The sequence below is a fragment of the Equus asinus genome, chromosome 20 (genome assembly GCF_041296235.1).
Source record: "Equus asinus isolate D_3611 breed Donkey chromosome 20, EquAss-T2T_v2, whole genome shotgun sequence".
Taxonomy (NCBI): domain Eukaryota; kingdom Metazoa; phylum Chordata; class Mammalia; order Perissodactyla; family Equidae; genus Equus; species Equus asinus.
The window spans coordinates 53,437,218-53,458,518 of record NC_091809.1 but is presented as its reverse complement, the minus strand read 5'-3'; the positions used below and the strand labels follow the sequence as shown (position 1 = coordinate 53,458,518).

Genomic DNA, 21,301 nt, shown 5'->3' with positions numbered 1-21,301 from the left:
TGATGTTAGCTGTTCCTTGCTGACATTCTCACTCCCTCCCCCTAATTTGCAGCAGATCTCTGCTGTGGACTGTGAAACTGAACGACAACAGCTAGAGTTCTGTCTAAAATAAAAGTATTTAGGCAGTGGGGTTAAAGGCGTATAGGAGGCTCAGATAGTCTGGGGTGGAGAACTGAAAGATTGCACTTTATGCAGAGCAGATGGGGTCTCTGAAGTCAGCTAGACCTGGATTTGAATCCCGGCTCTGCCCCTTGCTGGCTGGGACCCTTGGCAAGACTCTCAGTTCCTCTTTGATTTCTCATCCATCCAACACTATGTACTTTGCAGAGTTGTTTTTACTGACCGAAGATAATGCGTGTGAAAGTGCCGGGCACAGAGAAGGCTCTCAGTAGTATTATGAAATGATTTAGCAGTATCCATTGATTCGATTGTACAGAGATTTTATTTATTTGTTTTGTTTTTGTGTCTACTTATTCACTGGCTCCTGATTGTGTTCTGAGTAATTGGGATTACCAGATAAAAAATTTCTATAAAACCAGGTTTACTGTCACTGCTTTTAATTTGTCGGTTTATATTTCAGATTGTTCAAACGGCTTTCAAATCTGTTGCCTCGTGTCTTTTAGGGTGAAGCTAAAATTAGTTTTTGTTCTTTGTTCTTAGTCATCTGTACTCATTTCCTATTCAAAATTACGTGGGCTTAAATTTATCCTTATTCTGTTACTTAGTCTGTTTCAAATCTTGGCTTTTACTTTATAATTTATTTGTATTATTTTGTACACTTAGAGGGACAGTTCCCCGTGTAATTGAGGCTGCCTCCCCATTGTTGACTTAGACATTTTCTGGTTTATCTTTAAGTTATCATTTTCTGTGCTTGCCTCACTGAGTTGGTGATCTTATGTATTAGACACTTTCTGGAATTTTGCTGTAATTTTAAATGATTAGTACAGACCTACAATGCTTAAAATGTGTAATAAATTATCTATTTTGATAAAGTAGATATATTTCTGGTTTTCCTAAGATAGAAAAAATGCCTTAAGTAATGTAAAAATCATGGGTGTAAAGTATGTTAAAATTAGCAATATCATGCCTAGGAAAAACTAGTTTTAAATAGGGGCAGTGTTTTCTAAGTTGCATTTCTACTATTTTGACTACTTCAGTTTATCTTTCAAAATCGAATTTTGAGTTTAATATTTTAACATATTCATTTGATCATGTTTTTACAATACAAAAGACATCTAAAGTGACAGTGAAAATCATCTATAATTCTCACCTAAAGATAACTTAAAGTTTTGGTTATCAGTGTTTTCATTGGCTAAAATCTTTTAGCCAATATAAACACATCCTGTAAAAAATTTGTATGCATATGTAGTTTTGTTTCTTGCTGTTCATTCAGTATATCATGTTTGCCTGTGTCATTAAATAACCTTTTAAAAGATTATTTTTATTGGCTGAACGGCATTCCACATACTCAAGTAGTGCAATTTAATCCAGTTCATATTGTTGAGTATTTAGAGTGTGACCCGTTGTGTTTTTATTGTTGCAAACAACAGTGTGTAAATATCCATGTATGTAGATCTTTGTACACATCAATGAATATATTTTCAACAGATTCCTAGATATGATCATGCAAACTGCCCTCTAGAAAAGTTGCACCAATTTATATTCTTATCAGCAGTGCATGAATATCCATTTCCCGCACTCATCCGCACTTGCCTGCATAGCTTGTCTTGTTAATTTGATAGACAAGAACGCAGAGTACTGTTAAGAAGCTCAGTCTGTAGAGTCTAAGAGACTGAATTTGACTTCCTGTTCTGACACCTACTGGCTATGTGATCTGGGGCAAATTTCTTATAATTTCACTAAGCTTCAGTTTCTTTGTCTGTAAAATTGTGATGATAGTACCTATTATCATGGTAATATGTAATATCATAGTTGTGGAGAGTAAGTGATGATGAATATTGAAGCATAAGTCCTTGAGAGATGTTAGCTATCACTACTTGCTATGAATGCGATTTCCCCTCATTATATTTTATACTTGGTATTATATTTTATACCTGGTAGTAGCTGGCATAAAGGAAAGTAATTCATTTTTAAATAACCATCTAGCTACCTTACTGAACTCTTATGTGCTGTTAGTTAAATTGTAGGACTTAGTTCCAACACTTTTTCATTTGAGTCTTTTGATTTCCAGGATATGTAATAGTAACCCAATAATAATATCAATTTTTTTTCAGTCTTTCAATTCTACTTCTTTTTTTCTTGTCTTATTGCATTGGTTGAAGTCAGAGGACAGTGTTGATTAATAGTAGGCATTTGGGATTATTTCTGATTTTAATGGGGCTTCCTTTCTGGTATTTCACTTCTTAAATGCTGATGGCGGTTGTCTTCTGACACAGGTGTCCCCTCATATGTACACATATTCCTGCAAATATCTATGAAAGTTAAATGTCAGAAACTTGAAAACAGACTTATGTATTATGGGAAGACTCCCTTAAATTATTAAATCCCTAAGTGTCTTTTAGGCACATCATCAAAAATATAGTTTCAGCATTTGACTCGTGTTCTTTTCTTTTTTAATTGAACATACAGTCAGTAAGTTTAAGGCTTAAATTTCAGAAAAGCTGAAATTTTACTGCTTTCAATCCACTTAATGATTCTGTCCTTGTCTCAGTGATATAAACTTTGAGACCTACTCTTCTTTTCACTACTGTCCACTGTTACATATTTATAAAATATTAGTAAAAGTAAATGAATCAGTTTTGCCCCCTGGAATAAAACCCTTTATCCAGATGAAGTTTTAGCATCAGGGTCCCAGTCCCCTCCTTATGCAGCCTCTTAGGCTTCTTTCAGAGCACTGTTTGAAAACCGCTGCCCCCCAATAAAGATTCAGCTAATTTACAAATATCCAGAATGACAGTACTACTGAAACTGAAGTTTTGAGGCTAGCAGGAAAACCACCTTGTGATATCATGAGGTTTTTATTAAATTGTGTTTGTGCTGAAGTCCTAATTTAGCATGTTTAACAAAATGATTTAAGTATAGAAACATACTACATGAAAGTATGGTATTCACAAATCTAGGTAGTGTCTTTCTATCATTAGCTTACTGAAATTTTGGTCCTGGAGTCTACTTTTTTCTATGGTCTTCCATCCTTCCAATACTATATTTTTAAATAGCATCCACATGCTAAGTACCAGATTTATGTCTCCAATCCTGAAATTTTTTACCCAGCTGTCTTGGGACAGCTTCACTTGGATAGCTATTGGTATCTGAAATAAAAATTATCTAAAACAGAATTTTTCTCCTTCTATGTCTGTTCCTTTCCATGTCTTCCCCACTTCAGTAAGTGCCACTACCTTCTTCTCAGCTGCTCAAACCAAAAATCTAGAAGTTCTTGGTTTCTCATGTCCCTCTCTCATCTTCCACACCCAATCCAGTGCAAGAGCTTCTTATCAATACATGTAATGAATTGATTTAACAACGTTGTTCAATATTAGAAAAATCTATTATCATAGAATAAAATCTACCCAGTTAATGTGTGTAATTATAATTTGAATATACTACATAATTTACCTTTTTTATAGTTAGAACTTTTGTGTGTAGTATAAGTAAGATTATACATATATTTGGTTAGCTTTGGTGCTATCTTTGTTGGGTTTTGTCATCAGAATTATGGTAGCCTCATAAACCAGTTGAGATGCTTTCCCTTTTCTTCAGTGCCCTAGAATAATCTAAGTAACAAAGGAGTTGCTGGATGCTTTGAGGTTTTGCTGCAATATACCCATAGAACCTATAGGTAGAGCATCCTTTGTCAGGAGTGGAATAGAGGGTATAAATCTTTAACAGAGTTTTTATTTTTTAAATGGTTATTCACACTTGCAACCTTTTCTTAAGTCAGCTTTGATTATGGATTCTTAATTTATTGGCATAAAGAATTTATTGGCAAAGAATCCCTCCCATTGAACATTACATTATAACGTTACATATTTGTAGAGTTCCTGACCTCTTGGTCACATATTTAGGTTATTCACTCATTCATTTATTCACTCATCATTTAGAACCAGCTCTCCATTTTATTAACCAGTTCTACTTTGTTTCTTTTTTGATGCCTAGTTTGTTTATTTCTACTTTGAATTTTATTCCTTTGTCCACCTTAATTTTGGTTTGTTTGCTCATTTTAATCTTTCCGATTTAAATGTTTCATTTTTTTAATTTCTTGTTTTATTATTGAATACATTTACACATTGATTTTTCTTTGAGTATCAGTTTGGCCACATCCCATAGGTTATAATTTTATTGTCATCCATTTCTAAATGACCTTAATTTTGTTTTTTATTTGTCTTTAACTACAGAGTTATTTGGAAGAGTTTTAATGTACAGATACTGCATTTTTAAAATTGGTTTTGGGCTATCTGCTGCTAAATTTTCACTTTTATGTATATCAGAGTATATTTCCATTCTCTAGGTTTGAGTTTTTCCTAAGTGCCTTGAAAAAGTTGCTTTAGCGCAAATGTCTGTCTCTGTCTCAATTTTGAAGTCAGGCAGCCCATAGTGAATTCTTATGTGAACTCTTGAGATAAGGGCCATTGTGATTGCTGCTATTGTTTAAATACCTCTGTACACTACAGTTGTGCCATCATCATCATTTAAGGCCTGTGGAGAGGAGAAGTAGATCTAATGGTTTGGATTGTCAGGGCTTTTTGTCATCTTTGTGTAAGGATAGGATGGTGTAGCTTTCAAAATAAGCTGATTTCCCTATTTGTTTTAAAAGTATTTGAGTTCCTTGAACAGGGATTCTCTGCTTGTGGATCTCCATACCTCTTGGCCCTGGGGTGCGCCCTTCTGTGTGTTTTCCAGGATTTCCTGGGGGTTGGAAGCTGAGCCAGCAGCTGTGGTTTCTCCATGGCCCTGACCATGCTCTTTACCAGTTTACCGTGTTTCAGGGAGCATCTTTGAATACTCCCCACTCTCACCCCCAAAATTAGAAAGCTTTGCAAATAAAAATTAACTCTTCTTTCCTGACCTGTTTATGGATGGGATGAATAAACTGGCCAAGAGGAATATCAGAATTATAGAAATTACTCCACATTCCTGAAAATGGAGAGTGGGGGCAATTCTAGTGATTCCTGTAACTACGAAAATTAACAAATTACTTTTTTTTTGAAGAAAATCAAAATGCTTCAAATCACTGCCCTTTGATTTCCCATTAAGTTCCCTGCTTTTCAGTGTGCTTTCAAGTCTTCTGATTACATTAAAGAGAGAGCCTGTGATTGGTCCTAACAGCTTTAAATCCTCCCTTTTGAATAAGAATGTCAGCAGGGAACAAGAGGCAGCTAGCCTTTGAATCGTATCCTGATCCACAAATTAGAAAGGTTTTCTGTACTGAGAGACTAGATTAAAGGTAGTATATGTTTAAAGTATGATTTTTGAAAAAGCATCAGGAATCAGCTTATAAGAAACAGTTTCACAAAATTTATTTTGTGAGTTTGGTTGAGGTAGGAGATTTTACTGCTGGCCCGGGTGGCTGGGAAGCCTGTGCCAGGTTGGCAGCTGCACCTTAGCTTCACGACCATCCCATGCTGTGATGGCACCTGAGTGAAGACGTGGCAGGTGGAGAAAGCACTTTGGAACTCCTGAGTGACAGCCAGAAGCCAGAGTGCCAGGTTGGCAAGTGTGCTCCCAGGTGCTGAGTCTTGGGCCCAAGCATTCCTCAGAATAGCAGGTAGATCATAAATGTTTATTTCCCACTTTGAACGCAAATGAGTGCTTAAGTTTTATGTGCATTTTAATAGATTGGGTTCTTATTTGCGATAAACAACTAATATAAGCTGGACGGTTCAGCATGGATTTACATTTCATCAAAATCCTGAAATAATTTTCTTCTCAATGTATGATAGCTTCTTACTCAACATTTTATGTTATCTCATAAAAAGATAATCAGAATTAGGAGATAAAATGGTCAGTTACTTATTTTAGAAATACTGGTTCTGAAGACTGATTAATTTGTTTAATTGCCAAAAATTTGCTTCCCAAAAAGGAGCTTTTTGTTTGCCAAACCCAATGGGTTAAGAAACTCTCGCAAGGGCCGGCCCCGTGGCCGAGTGGTTAAGTTCGCGGGACCCACAACTAAGAATATACAACTATGTACCGGGGGGCTTTGGGGAGACAAAGGAAAAAATAAAATCTTTAAAAAAAAATCACTAAAAAAGGAAAAAAGAAACTCTTGCAAGAGAGAGAAATGGGGTAAGCTGATGTTATCCTCCCTGCACCCTCTTCTATCCATGCACGTAGTAGTAGTAGTAACATACACAGCCCCGGAGGAGGAAAGGTGCAGGGAGAAGGAAGGAGGTCCAGAGAGCAGGAGTATGCTAAGATTCTTATATTTAACAGTCTTTCATCTTTTTTTTTTTTTTTTTTTTTTGCTGAGGAAGATTGGCACTGAGCTAACATCTGTGCCAACCTTCCTCCATTTTTTGTATGTGGGTTGCCGCCACAGCGTGGCCACTGACAAGTGGTGTAGGTCTGCACATGGGGACAAAACCAGGGCTGCTGAAGCAGAGCACGCTGAAGTTAACCACTAGGCCACAGGGCCGGCCCCGTCAATCTTTTTGTCTTCACAGTCATTTGGTTTAACAAGCTATCCTTATAATATCCATTGCACTTATGCTCCTTCCTCACGAATCCTTCACACTGAATGTTTAGTAATTGCTTTAATCATGTAAGCATCCCAGTACCCTCACTGATCTTTCTTTTGGAGTTTTGATTTTTGGTGAGAGATAGAGAGGAAGGGGCAAGTAGGATGGGAGTATTCAGACTGCCCCACGGCAGCATTAAGCCTCTAGATATCTTGAGAATCAGTAAAGAAGACTGAAGATGTGTTAGTAAAGGAGGCAGAAGAGTAGCAAAAATGAAGCTCTTGCTCCTGAGGACTGGCTGTTCCTGCCAGAGGTCCTTCTCCTCATCTTTCACTCTGCACCCTGGTCATCCTGGCCCGCTGGGTCTTGCGGAGGCCAGGAAGGGCTGCAGAGCTGAGGGTACAGGCTGGTCAGTTTTAACAGAATTACAGGATAAAGGAGAACCAACATTTGCCCAACCGAACCAAGTCTGTGGTTTTCCCACTTCACTGCTCATCCTTCTTTCTTTCCTCTAAGTTATTGTTTTCTTGTTATTCTCATTCATTCATACACAGATATGCATACCTTTTTTCTCTCCTGCCCCACTGAATCCATTTTCCTAGTTTAAAGTTCTTAAAATAAAGAAAAGAAAAAGAACTTATCCTTCCCTACCACCCCCCAAAATATCTTTCTATGTCTTATTCCTTTCCTGCCAAACTTACTAAAAGAGTACATATGCTATCATCTCTTCTTCAGTACATGCTTACTTCCCAACTGGAGTTTTTAACCTACGCTCTGTGGTTCCCTAAAGGGTCCATGCATAGAATCTGCGCATTCTGTGATGTTGGTTGGGAAAAAATATACATCTTTATATTCATATCCTCTAACTGAAATTTAGCATTTCCCTCAATTATGCATCTAAGCCACAAACCTAATGTTAAAAACAGTATATATGACTTTATCACCCAAAGAAATCATAAATATTTCCCTGTCACAGTTGAAGTAAATAGTTAAATATTTTCACTTTTAACTACTTCAGAATTATGGTAGTTATTAGCTCTGCTGGTACATCTTTTTATTTCACTCTGTTAATAAACAGGCATCTATTTCACTGTATCACAGTTTTTACATACTTTGATGACTGTGTTTTAATATAATTGGCTTCTTTGTGATGCAATGTATGTTTTTATTTTATGCATTTAAAAGCATTATTTTGACAAGAGGTCTGTAGACTTCATTAGACTGAGAGCGGGAGCTGGGGCACAAAACCTTGGTGCAGAGCAGCCGCCTGTTCATTCCGCTCTCGTCATCTCACGGCAGTAGCTCCTTCCGTGGCCACTAATAGCCTTTACCCAATACGCTCTTCTTAGTCGTTCTGCAGTGTACTTGTATCATTTGATGTCATCAGTTTTCTTTTTATTATTCCTTCCTTTTTTGTCTTTAGTATCAAATCCTCACTGGACCCATTGGCTTTATCTTAAAAAACTTTTCATATTTGTTTCTCTTTTTTTCTGCATAAGCTTAAACACCAGTCACCTGCTGCTTGGACTGTTATAATACCTTCCGAACTTATCTTCCTTGAGTTTCTTGCCCTCTCAAAATTAATACAGTTTGAGTGATCATCCTAAAATGTAGTTAGAAACACGTCATTCACATTTTCAGAAACCTTCAGTGGTTCTGCATTATCTTTCTAAAATGTGGATAGAAATAGCCATTCCCTTTTTCAGAAACCTTTAGTAGTTTCCCAGTGCCAAAGCTAAAACTCTAGTAAGGCATTCAAGACTTTCCAAGAACTAGCCACATCCTGACTTTCTAACCTCTTTTACAGCGATATTAACCACACAGTATTCTGTATATTTTATCATCTCTCACATCTCTGCACCTTTGATCCTCTTGTTCTCTGGGCAAAAAAATCCTTTTTTTCCCTACTTTGCCCCACTCCCCATTTTACTCCTGCCACACACATAGACCATAGTATATACAAGAATGTGTCATTGCCATCAGCTTATATATCACCTCTCAGAACCTTCTCAAATCTGAGCCAATGTCTTTGTCTCTTGTACCCTATGATATATCTCTACTAACAACATTAATTTTGACATACTCTGTATTGTGTAGATGTTCATTTATCTGATTTCCCTAGTAAAATTTTATAATTCCTTAGGTTTGCCGCTGTATTCCTGTTTGTACCCTCTCTCATCTTCTTCACTTAGCTTTATCCCTTTCTCATCATAGGCATTCAGACAAATGTTTCTTGAGTGAATATATGAATTCATTCAATACTGGCTTAACCCCTCATTTAGTTTGATTGTGTAATCATGGACCATGCTGCCATCTTCCTGCCTTTCATCAGAGTATTACTTTTAAAATGTATTAGTTGTACACGATTTTAAAATAAAATTTCATCAGCTAGCTAACATCTATAAGAATGCCCTGAGAACAAAGGTAGTCTATATTTAATGATTTAAACTATCGATAAAATAAATTCCTCAGTCATAGAAATCTTTTTTTCTAAAGATTTTCTTAAGTAACAGTTGTTTAAGGGAGAAAATTATGGCTTTAATTTTTCAATACTTAATAACTTATAGATGGTAGGAGAAAGCTAACTGAAAAGTATAGCAGTTTCTTACTTTAGGAAAATTGTCGCTAGAAATTAAAATGTTAATGCAGTTATATTATGAGAGAGGTGGGAGGGGATGGCTGCTCTTTGTCTGCAGCCATTTATTTTAAAATAATATTTCACAATCCACCATTTTTTTATTATTATTTTTTAAGGTATGCCTTTTTTGCTGAGGAAGAGTAGCCCTAAGTTAACATCTGTTGTCAATCTTCCTCAGTTTTTTTTCCCTCCCCAAAGCCCCACTGCATAGTTGTATATCCTAGATATCTTAGTTGCAAGTCACTCTAGTTCTTCTGCCGGGATGCCGCCACAGGATGACTTGATGAGTGGTGTGTAGGTCTGCACCCAGGATCCGAACCCACGAACCCTGGGCTGCCAAAGCAGAGCACACGAACTTAACCACTCGGCCACAGGGCTGGCCCCCACCATTTGTATTATTAAACTGAAGAAATGCTTTCTCATTTTCTACAAGAAAATCTTTGCTTACTTTCAGGTGCCTATTATATTTTCTTCTACTTATACTTGCATTTTCTTCCTTGTCCCTTCACTCCTACCCACTATCAAATCAATGTATTTCTTCTAAATCACTGGTTCCCAATCATTTTTATACTCATGTTCCTTACTCAGCTGTCTAACATTATCTTATAATTATCCTCACCAGCCAAAGTATTCCTTGACCTTAGATCTTCCGTAGTTTTTTCTTACCAAAAAAAGATAGATATTGTTTGGCTTTTCCAAACTAAATGGTATTCTTCTTTCCCTCTGAGAAACATTTTTCTAAATTATTTTATTTATTTAACAAAATCCATATGGTAAGATCAGGAACAAAGGCATAGCATAGGGCATTTGAACTCCAAATCATTTGATTTCTTGGTTCCGTAAACATGTGGTGAGAAGAGCTAGCGGGACAAAGTTGTAGCCTTTGCCTGCATAACATTCTTTCCTGTCTGCTAATGAAGAGAGAACTTTTAGAATTATATTAATGAACACATAAAATAATGAAAATCAGGTTTTCTATTTTTTTGTACTGCAATTTCACTTTTAGTATAAATTTTTTAAAGATAACACTTCACGTTTACTCTGCATCAAGCACTGTTCTAAGTGATCATGTGTGTTAACTTGTTTTTACTTTTTCTAACAACCGTATGCTGTTGGTGTTTTTATCCCCGTTTCATAGTTGAAGAAACTGAGAGAGCAGTTAAGTAGCTTGTCCAGGTTTCTTGGTTAGTTTTTGGGAGAGGACACGGTATGGTGTTGGTTCTTATATCCATAAATTATAAGATCTTCCTGTAGCTCGTCTTCTTTTCCGTGGACCCCGTGCTGGAGTAAACTCTCGGCTGGGATTTATAGTAAGGGTTCAGGAACACGTTTCAGAATACCAGTAAATCAGGTCTCTAGAAATAGTGGTGCTGTCTAGGAACCCGTGGCCCCATCTAGTCTAGCTCCCTTTGGAACACTGGACAGTTGGTTTGTCACTGAGAAAAAGTTTGGATGGAAAACCATATCCCTTTGCTAATGTCAGCAAAAGAGTGGTAATCAAATGTGGCAAAGCAAGTAAGTGAAAGAAAATGACAAGCCAGCCATATGATTATTGATATAAAAATTCTTAGGGAAATATCAGTATACATAATCCTCCCAAAATGTAATGATGTTTCTGTATTAAGCAATCTCATACTATAATTCACAATATTAGTAAGTCAAAGGAAAAAAAATTATGTGGTCATTTTAATGTAATCCACATTCCTGATTTTTTTCCCTAAATCTTTCATATAGGAGGAAAACATATTTCTGTAAATGATTTTTTAAAGGCTGTATATAGTGTGGTGTATATATGTATATAAACATGTAATTACGTACAGCTAACACTTATTGAGTGCTCACTACGTGCCTGGCACTGTTTCAAATGTTTTATATTTACCAGCTCATTAAATTTCAAAACAACCATATTATATCTTTTTTTTTTTTACAGTTAAGGAAAGTAAAGCATGGGGAGGCAAATTTGCCCAAGGTGAGGTATATATTTGTTGGTGTACAACCTTACCAGAAGAATGATTAACAATAAAACACTGGAGGCATTCCCATTAATATCAGGAACAACACAAAATAACCATTGTTATTTAATATTACAGTGTAATTAGACAAAAGTATGGGGTAAGAAATATAAATATTGGTAAGGAAGAGGCAATCTGATAATTTTATATTATTGTATATCACTGGAAAACCCCAGAGCCTCAGGGAAACACTCATAGAAACAGGAAGAGTTCGCTGAGATACCTGCTTCACTCAAGTTTTATGTACAAGGATAAGAATAATTTTTTAGACACCAACAATAACTAGTCAGAAATTATAATAGAAGGAAAAACCTCCATTCACAGCAGCAAGAACAAAAGCAAAATATTTTTTAAGTGTTTTTTTTTTTTTGAGGAAGATTGTCCCTGCGCTAACATCTGTGCCCATCTTCCTCTATTTTATATGTGGGATGCCGCCACAGCATGGCTTGATAAGCATTCTGTAGGTCCATGCCTGGGATCTGAACCTGCGAATCCATCTCTCTGAAGCAGAGTGCACGAAGTTAATCATTACACCACTGGGCTGGACCCCTAAAAGCAAAATGTTTTAAGACAAGATTAATAAGAAATTTCTAAGTCCTCTGTAAAGAAATCTAAGGAACTGTATTGAAAGAGAAAATTTCAGTAAATTGTTCTGGATTAAACAATTTAATAGAATAAATCAGCAGTGCTTTTTATGCAAGTATTACTGCAGCAGTCTCCATCAGACTCCCAACAGCTTTTTTGGTTAAAACTTGTCAAAACAATTTTAAAGTATCTGGAAGCATGTGCATGCAAAAATAGGATAAAAATATGAAAATGAGGAAGAAAATCTAATGATAGAAGACTTGCACATGCAGGGCACCCAATATATTATGAATCTACAGTTCTTAGTATGTGGTACAGGCACAGAAATAGAAAAAGATCAATGGAACACAGTCAGAAGTGTGGAAGTAAGCCCAAGTTTATAAATTAGTATAAAATAGGTCATATTGCTTCCTCTGCTCAAAACCCTCCAAAGGTTTCCCATCTCAGAATAAAAGCCAGGTCCTTATTGTGACCCGCAACCTTGCTGCTCAAAGTAGGGTCCATGGGTCAACAGCATCAGCTGTGAGCTTGTTAAAGTGCCGAATCTCAGACCCCATGCCAGACTTCCTGAGTCAGAATCTCTTCAAGATCCTCATATGATTTAAATGCTGTGAAGGGTTTGAGAAGCATTGCCCTTCAGAGCTCTACGTGACCTGGCTTCCCTTGACCTAACCTTTCTGACCTTATCTTCCGACTTGCTTGCTTGCCCTTGCTCACTTGCCATCAGTCATACCGTCCGCCTTGCCGTTCCAGGAACACACCCTCGTCTCAGGGCTTTGTACTCAATCCACCATCCTCCAGTTATACATTTCCTTTCACTTCATTTAGGTATCTGCACAAACATCACCTTACCAGAGAAGCCCTCCTTGATTCCAAGTTTCTTTATAGCATTTACCATCACCAACATGTCTGTTTGTTTGTTTGTTTGTTTTAAAGATTTTATTTTTTTCCTTTTTCTCCCCAAAGCCCCCCGGTACATAGTTGTGTATTCTTCGTTGTGGGTCCTTCTAGTTGTGGCATGTGGGACGCTGCCTCAGCGTGGTCTGATATCAGAGCAGTGCCATGTCCGTGCCCAGGATTCGAACTAACGAAATACTGGGCCGCCTACAGCGGAGCGCGCAAACTTAACCACTCGGCCACGGGGCCAGCCCCTGTTTGTTTGTTTTTTGAGGAAGATTAGCCCTGAGCTAATTACTGCCAGTCCTCCTCTTATTGCTGAGGAAGACTGGCCCTGAGCTAATATCTGTGCCCATCTTCCTCTACTTTATACATGGGACACCTACCACAGCATGGTGTGCCAAGTGGTGCCGTGTCTGCACCTGGGATCCGAACCGGCGAACCCTGGTCCACTGAGAAGCGGAACATGTGCACTTAACCGCTGCGCCACAGGGCCGGCCCCACCAACATGTCTTTATTGTTTCTATGCTCTTTCTCTCCGCCCCACACTACACCGTAAACTTGGTGAGAGAAGGGGGCTTGCTTTATTCTTGCTGCATTCTCAGCTTCTGCCACCTAGGAGGTACCCATTTGCTGAATGAAACTGATCTTAAAAGTTGCTGGTAAGATCTCTGAGAGTTCTGAAGAGAGGGAAAGATTGCAGTCAGTTCTTGGTTTTCCTTGTAGTTATGTTCTGTAAAGTTGCTGTGAATACTGAATCATTGCTCCTAGAGGAAATACAGGATTGGGTTCCTGGGCACCTCTGGTCAAAACATTTTCAGTGACCAATCAATACGTAACCTTGTTGGACGTGTGTAGCTGTTTAAAGACACCTTATTTAATATATATTGTTGATTCATTAACGTTGAGCTCACGACCAACAGTACTATAACTCAAGCCTCAACAGAGCTTACTCAACACACGTATTTTCTCCATAAGGCACATCAGTCTTCTGGCACTTGGGAGCAATAGATAGCACTTCAGCACTAGGCTTGGGGGCCATTTATACAATTCACCAGCAAAAAGCACAAAAATGAAAAAACATAGCACTTAGTGATCCTTTGAGAGCTGAAACAAGAGGCAAAGTCTCACTTTGTTCAGCCTCGACTGGAATTTGCGCCTCTGGCAACTCAAGTATTTCGCTTCTGCACATGCACAGGTCCATGGAATGACTTTAAAGCACCCAGAGTATTAATTTTGGGGTTACAAATAAATTTTAGTGAGCAGGCAAATTTGCACATACAGAATCCGCGGATAATGAGGACCAACTGTACATCATTCTTTCAGTAAATATTTATTGCATTTCCACTATGTCTCATGCTCCCAGAATTATTCACCACTCAAACATTTATCAAGTCCTAGCCATATGCCCAGCCCTGTGCAAAACTTATATAATCCAAAGATGATTTTAACAGTGTTCCAGGAAAGATTTCATGGCAGAGTTGGGCTTTTAGCTGAATCTTCCTTAGTAATGGTTAGGATTTCAACATGTGAAGCTGTAGAGAAAGGTGTTTTAGAAGAACTTTTACGTCAGTGTTCCTAAACTTGGCTACACATTAGAATCACCTGGCCTATGGCCAGGCTTCCTTCAGACGAAAAAAAAAAACATCTCCAGGGATGGGATTCTGGCCTCGGGATATTTTAAATCCCCCCAGGTGATTCCAGTGTGCAACCAAACTGAGAGAACCACTGCTTTAAATGCTTGTGTTGGCTGCAGTCTAGGTTACGTGAAGGAAAGTAAAAAATCTGGAAAAGAGATTTTGGCCCAGATATTGAAATGCTATCATTTACTTAGCACATATTTATCAAGTGCCTCTTGAGTGCCAGGCGCTCTGCTGGTGCTAGACACGCAGCAGGAAAGGCACCCAAGAATCCCTGCCCTGTTAGAGGTTACGGCGAAGTGTGTTGGCAGCTGTTTAGGATGATTCATATTCTAGATTTAACTGATTATAGTATATGATGATTTGTATTTGGAAGGAATCTTGTCCTAAATGCGCAGAATTCTCAATGTCTAAATTATTACATCATCCTCTGATATGAATAGAGCTCTATAAAGAAAAATTTTGTTACAAACTTTTGTGCTAATTTCACTGAGCGTTTTCTAATAGAACCATTCATTTTGTTAGCCCTTCAATGTTTTTCAGTGTCTTTCACGCCAGGACAGTTGTCCAAAATCAGTAGTGTGCGGTAATTTAAAATCAGCAGTGTGAGGGCCGTGGGAAGTACTCACTCTAACATTTCATTTTCTCGTTTTATGAGTTTATATATGAGGAACTATTTTCTATCTTGATTGTTAATAAGAATTTACATTTAGATCAAACTTAGAATTAATAAGAACTTTTATTGGGTCATAGTTGCTTTGCGGTTCGTTTTGCATTATTTGCTGTATACCATGTTTTATTTTTTCCTGAGTTCCTTTACATTTAATGTACTATTGTGCTTTCTTCTAGACCGTTAGTAAGGACAGACGGACCTAATGGGAGAGCCCTCTTTTAATTCTATCTGATACAATTATTCTTTATAGCCTAGATCAGTCAGTTTCACTTTTTAGCAGTGCTTTTGGTCAAGCAGTTTTGAATTAGTTTTCTAAGTAGAATTATATAACACCTAGAGAACAAGACCTATACGCATCTTCAGCAGGTATGTGCAGCCTGAAGATACTGTGATTCGTTTAAATGAGCACACACCAGGTGGAAAGTGAGGAAAGTCACAGGAGGGGCACATAAAGGAGGAGGCATCAGAAGAAGAGATGAGCCGAGCTCTGACCGGGCTTGAATAATGATGTTGTAATATCATCATTACTATAAGAGAGAAAGTGTCGTTTAACTGCCATCCACTTGTGTTATAATTCAGAGAATGTCTTACAAGACAATTTACAATTTTACATAAAATTACACACGTTTGGTCAGCTTTCCTTCAGTTTCAATTATACTTAATATAACTGTTTTGTCAACATAGATGATATCACGTGCTTTCGACTTTTAAAGTCATATCCGTCCCTTTTTCCCTCATGAAATTTTCTCTCCCCTTCATCCTCACGCAGGCGGCTTTAGTCACCTATTACATCGGCATTTTGGATGTTATTTGTATTTCCTGAGCTTTTCTAAAATTCCTCTTTCCTTGAGTATTTACGAGTTTTATAGAAGTTGAAGATCATCTTTTTAAAGACTTGTTGAATGAATTTTTTTTAAATACTAAATGGGAAGCTAATCCTTGAGAAATATCTGAAGTTTTAGGATATGGGTTATATTGTCATGTAAAATGACTGTAGAAAAGGGTTTTTGTTTTTAGATCACTGGGAAGAAATACTGTTTTTGTAGATTTATTTAGTATTTGTCTCTGAACCCTAAAGAGAATTGAGAGTTGTCTGCTCTTAGTGATATGGTACTGCAAGATTTTCATAATCAAATCGTAAGAATTTTGACTTTGAGGAGCATCATGTTCCTTCTTTTTTATAGAGTTTTTTCTTTCTTTTTTTAAAGCTTTATTCCTTCATATGTATTTTGAAAGTGGTCTGATCAGAGTTTAACTTATGTAAGTCTTTTTACCACCTTTTTTCCCCTTAATAGTTCTTTATAACAAAACTTTTTATTATTAAATATTGTTTAAAGAGCCTTTTTACTGCCTTAGTTTTGAACCAACTGAGAAACAGACAAAGGAGCCAGGCGGATGGACATCGAAATAGCAGCTCTTTTTTGATAGAACTATTGCAGAACATGACTTAACGAGCACAGCGTATAGGGCTTGGTATCATTGAACACCCCAGTTAGAAAGCTTTGAGCACCCATTTCAGGCAGCGCTGGAGAGCAAAGCCACTCTGTGCTCTCTGTACCTGGGCAGACCCCAAAGAGAAATGCGCAGAGCAAGGGGCTGGACTTGGCCTACACGATTCCTCTTCCCAGACTTACCCATCAGAGGAGTCATCCTCAAGTGAGGAGGCAGAGGCCAGTGTGTTACTCCCAGAGATACCACTGTAGTTGGGAAGTTGAAGTCAGAGAAGGCAAAGACTGCAGGAAAACACCTCATGACACAGAGAGGCGTGAGCACCCTCAATCCCACAGCTGCCTGGAAGGTTGAAAGCGGCCCCAGTAGCAGAGCTGGGCTACAGGAACAATACGATTAGCTGAGACATCTTTTATAAGCTCACCTTGTCACAAAAGAGAAATAAAAGCCAGCAGGGGAGCATTTTGTTCATATGAATGCCTGCATTCAAATTGGCAGGAGCCTATTCATTACTGGTCATCTTTTTCACTCAGATGTCTCCTGGGCATCAGCACACTCCTGTGTGCCATACAGGTTTTGTCTGTGTGGATTATGGAAGGTTAGATGGTTCTGCCCTCAGGAAGCTTCCGGCCTCGTTCATAAATATGTGCTATATAGTGCAGGACAGACTACTCGCGTTATAGAAATTCAGAGGAGTTGGAAATCAACAAAAACTGGACTAGTCCGAGAAGGTTTTATGGGAAAAATACCCTTACCCTGGGCTTCAAACAGCGGATGTGATGTGGGTGGGTGAGGCAGCGCGAGAGAGCACTTACGCTGAAGGGACGGTGGTGCCAGCCTCTGTCGCCATCCTGTCATCTTAGTGAAGTGGGAATACGATTACTGGGCCAGTAGGAGCCCAGGTTGTAGAAAGACCCTTGAAAACAAAGCAGAGGACCAGAGACCTGTGAATTTTTTTTTTAAGCCTAAGAGTGCTGTCACTGGAAATTACTTTGGCAGGGATGTACTTAGGGGTATTCAAGGAAGGAGATAAATTAAGAAACGAAAGTAATCTAAGCCCGAGGAAAGGAAATATCTTAAAGTCTCCTGGCCCATCAGATTTACTCTCAGATAACTCTCAGAGGTCAGAGTTACTGCCTCACTGCTTTTGCTTCCTTCTGTTACACCACGTGTATAAATTAGGTTCTTCGTGGGTTGTTTTTTTTAAACTCTAAAATAAGAGGTTTTGGTTAAAATTTTAACCTTTCAACTTCTGGGAGACAACTGGGAAAATTTGATATAATAATCTTACTTCCATGGTGTTATTGTTAGGATTGAAAGAGATCGTATATTAAAAGGGAACAAATCCATATCAGGAGCAAGGTACCAGGAAGTCGCCTTGGATCACCACTGACAGAGAATTGTTTCCACACACCAGCGTCAAAGCCCACGTGTTTCACATTGATACCTCAGCAAACGGGCAAGGTCCTCTCAAAGAGTTGAAGTTTCAAATGTTAGACACACCCTTGGCATTGGCAGGTTTGTGTATACTCCTACAACTACACTGTCTTGTTATCTTCTGTCATAACTGCACACTGTCTTCAGTCATTTCCTGCAGTGACCCAAACAGAGCCCAGGACAGCTGTTTGTATTTGCTCTGCAGTGGGAAGTGGACCAGGGCCATGTGACCAAGAAAGCCAGGCGAGGGCCATCTTTTCACCTACAGATGTTTTAATGTGCTTAACATTATCCAATACTAGCAACCAAGATAGTCTAAATACCACAGCGGGATCTGATTAGCTTTTTCAGATCACTGCCTTTATTTGCTGTTTGCAGAAAAGCTTAATCCAGTGCTAGAGATCAGGCTCCCTGCCGAGCTCCTGGGGGGTTCTCTCTCGTTCTTTGTGTTCACAGTGGCAGGAATTAGTGAGAAGATTCCTCCTCCTCCTGAATTAAAGCTATAAAGTAGTAACTATAGTAGCAAGGGATAAAGAGAAGAAAGAAATCCCAAGGGGAAAGAAAAGACTGTCTATTCATACTAAAGAGTTTCCTTTTTATATACAAAAGCGAAAAGTTTTTCATATAAATTCATAAATATTGACCTTGCTGTCTCTCTAGTCAGTGCATAGCTTAACTTTTATTAGGTTTGGTTGTAACTACTTTGCATGAATGTAGGTCGTATTTTTCATTTTTATCTTATTTAATGAAACACCGTTTTACCAGAAGTACATTTGCTAACCATCCTAATGGCCTTGATTTCTTACTCTTTTCAAGGTTGTATACCTTTTACTCATGAAATTTCCAAAGGAAGTACCACCACCCACCAAAAAATGAAATAGAAAAAGATAAATTCGAACTTTCTTCATTTCTGTGAAGTTCATATGCTTACCAAAAACATAAAATTTGAATTATGCGTAATTCACATTATAACTTGCAATAAACTGTAATATTAGAGATGCTTTATTTTGATTTTTAATGAGCTTATGGAATTAGACCATGAGCTTAACTATTGCAGAAACATTACCGTAACTCTTGGCAGAAAAAGGAATACTACTTGCTTTAGAAATTAGTTTAACATTCAGAACCTAATAGTTACATTTAGTTAAAAAAATATTTTTACAGATTTTCAAATTTTCCAACATTTTTGGAATGTCATACTTTCATAAAATATTAAGCTCTTTTGAGGAAAAATAGCTATAGACAAATGGTGATCTATAATATCATGCTTTCGTTTTCTTTTTGGAAACAACAATAATTTTTAGGCTTTTAATAGGCATAAGGAATGTTTTTGGTGAGACAACTGAAAAAGTGTAACCATAGAGTAGATCTGCCTCTTATTTTGTAAATAGAGAAGATCTCATTTACATTTGAGTGGGCACAGTAAGGACATGGCCAAGAGTCCCAACCAATATTACTTTTTTCACAAATCATCCTGATTGTGAGTAGTCTCTATATTTGTGTGTGAAAAGAGAGATTAGTTTAAATTGTTTGGGGTGCTTTAACCAAATTTTATATCTTTTAGAGTTCATGATTGTATAATGAAAAAGCCTAGGCTTTGCATAAATCAGCCTATATCAGGAAATTGTATTTGAAGAGCAGCTTTTTGCCTTCACTCTTTTAGTTTGCATTGGAATGAAAAGGGGATGCTTGCTTGTGTCTCTGTTCGACATCACATAAGTGGTAGAACAGCTCTAGATTTCTTTTTGTCTTTAGTAGGGAAATATTCTCACAACACCTGATGGTGCTTGAATTTTGATTAAATTTTTTTGTAATCAGAGGCCCACTCAAGATATAACTTAGGCAGCCGTCAAAAGCAAGTAGTCTATAGCATCGTAAATACTGCAGTCTGGGACTTTGAATAAATCGGGGATAACAAGCTTTTCCCTGAGGGTGCTAATTCTTGTACACTTTATATCCTTCAAAAATATCATAGTATTTCTTCTTTGTAAAGTTAACTTATTTCTGAACTGAAATTTGAGTAGCACACCTTACAAATTTTATGAAATACAAATACTTTTAACAGGTATAATATCATGTGTGTTGAAACATAATGAAAGATTTTGCTTTTACTTAATTACATAATTAACTAGTATCCATAATAAAAGAATTTGCACTGCTATCTGACATACAGAAGAAGGGCTGTTCTGGTGATTTTAGGTGGAAGTTAAATACTTTTGTCCAAATATACAGTTTAGATAACTCATTTGGCATAAAGTTGCACCAAACTCGTTTTATCTTATTATACTATAGGTGAACTTACTTTTTAAAATCAATTGTTTGTAAGCTCTTGAACCTCTTTCTTTTGCAATCTTATTTTCATCATCTCTTTTTTCATTTTATCGTCTTGCAACAGATTAACCAATACTTACAAATATTTTAGACTTTCCAGTATTTCTGGGGAAATAGTTTTACTACAACCTTCTGTCTCATTTCACCAGTAACTCATTTATTAAAGAAAAGGGATTGGTACAATAGTTAATTGCTACTTCGACACACCTCATTTTCTTTATTTCTCAGAAACAAAAAGCTAATAGACTAGAGCATAGCCTCAACTTTTTGGAAACATGCAACTTTTACGACTTTAAAATATAATTGGTTTCTTTGTTTCCTGCATTAAAAACAAGGAGGAAAAGCTGAAGTCTGCCCAAGCCAGGTGTTTCTTGTTGGCAGCCTGCTCCCTAATGACTCTGCTCTCCAAGAGCAGCTGCCTACTAGTCAGCTTTGTATGGCCTATTGTTGCCGCACACCCCTCGTTAATACACATGCTGCCCCGGGCAGACCCGGAGAATGACATCAACTTGCTTATCTTAGAAACCTACGAACCTGACCGAGTGCTGAGGTTGGCTTGCATCTGCCTGGCCAACTAATTGTGAGCTTTCTGGCCTATGATTGGCTGTTATTCCACTTGGTAATAGGTTAAGCAAAGACATTGCCATTCCATCTGCTCAACCATTCATTGTTCTTCTCGCCTGCCTGGAAGTCTGCAGCTAAAATTGTGTTAAGGAGTTACTGCTGAAGCTGCTACAGAAACCAGTGTCTTTGTATGTTTCTGCTAATGTGAGTATCTGTGCTACCTGGTGCCTCGGAAGGTGAACTTTGCTAAATATTCAGAGTATGAATTTGAACTCTTGTAAAGGATAGAAAGCACCTCAAATGAAAGCCTACATGTTATTACATAGTGCCAAAATATTAGAAAAAATTATTTCTGTAAACTATGTCTGTGAAGCAGATTTTTTACATTTTTATATTCTGGAGTTGCACTTTCAGCTTCATGAACATTTTCGAGGTGTTAG

The 21,301-nt window shown here is 37.6% G+C and overlaps 1 protein-coding gene across 4 annotated transcripts in view; it reads left to right on the top strand.

The window, feature by feature from the left end:
- The window catches only part of ZC3H12C (zinc finger CCCH-type containing 12C), a 69,081-nt gene that overhangs the window by 8,355 nt on the left and 39,425 nt on the right, over positions 1-21,301 (top strand). Inside the window, exon 1 of one of the 4 annotated variants that reach the window (XM_044752239.2) lies at positions 12,936-21,065. The exons of the other annotated variants lie outside the window; for them this stretch is intronic. The gene's annotated coding sequence lies outside the window, so the exon portion shown is untranslated. Of the gene's footprint in view, positions 1-12,935; positions 21,066-21,301 lie in introns of those variants that run through there. 4 annotated transcript variants of the gene reach the window in all.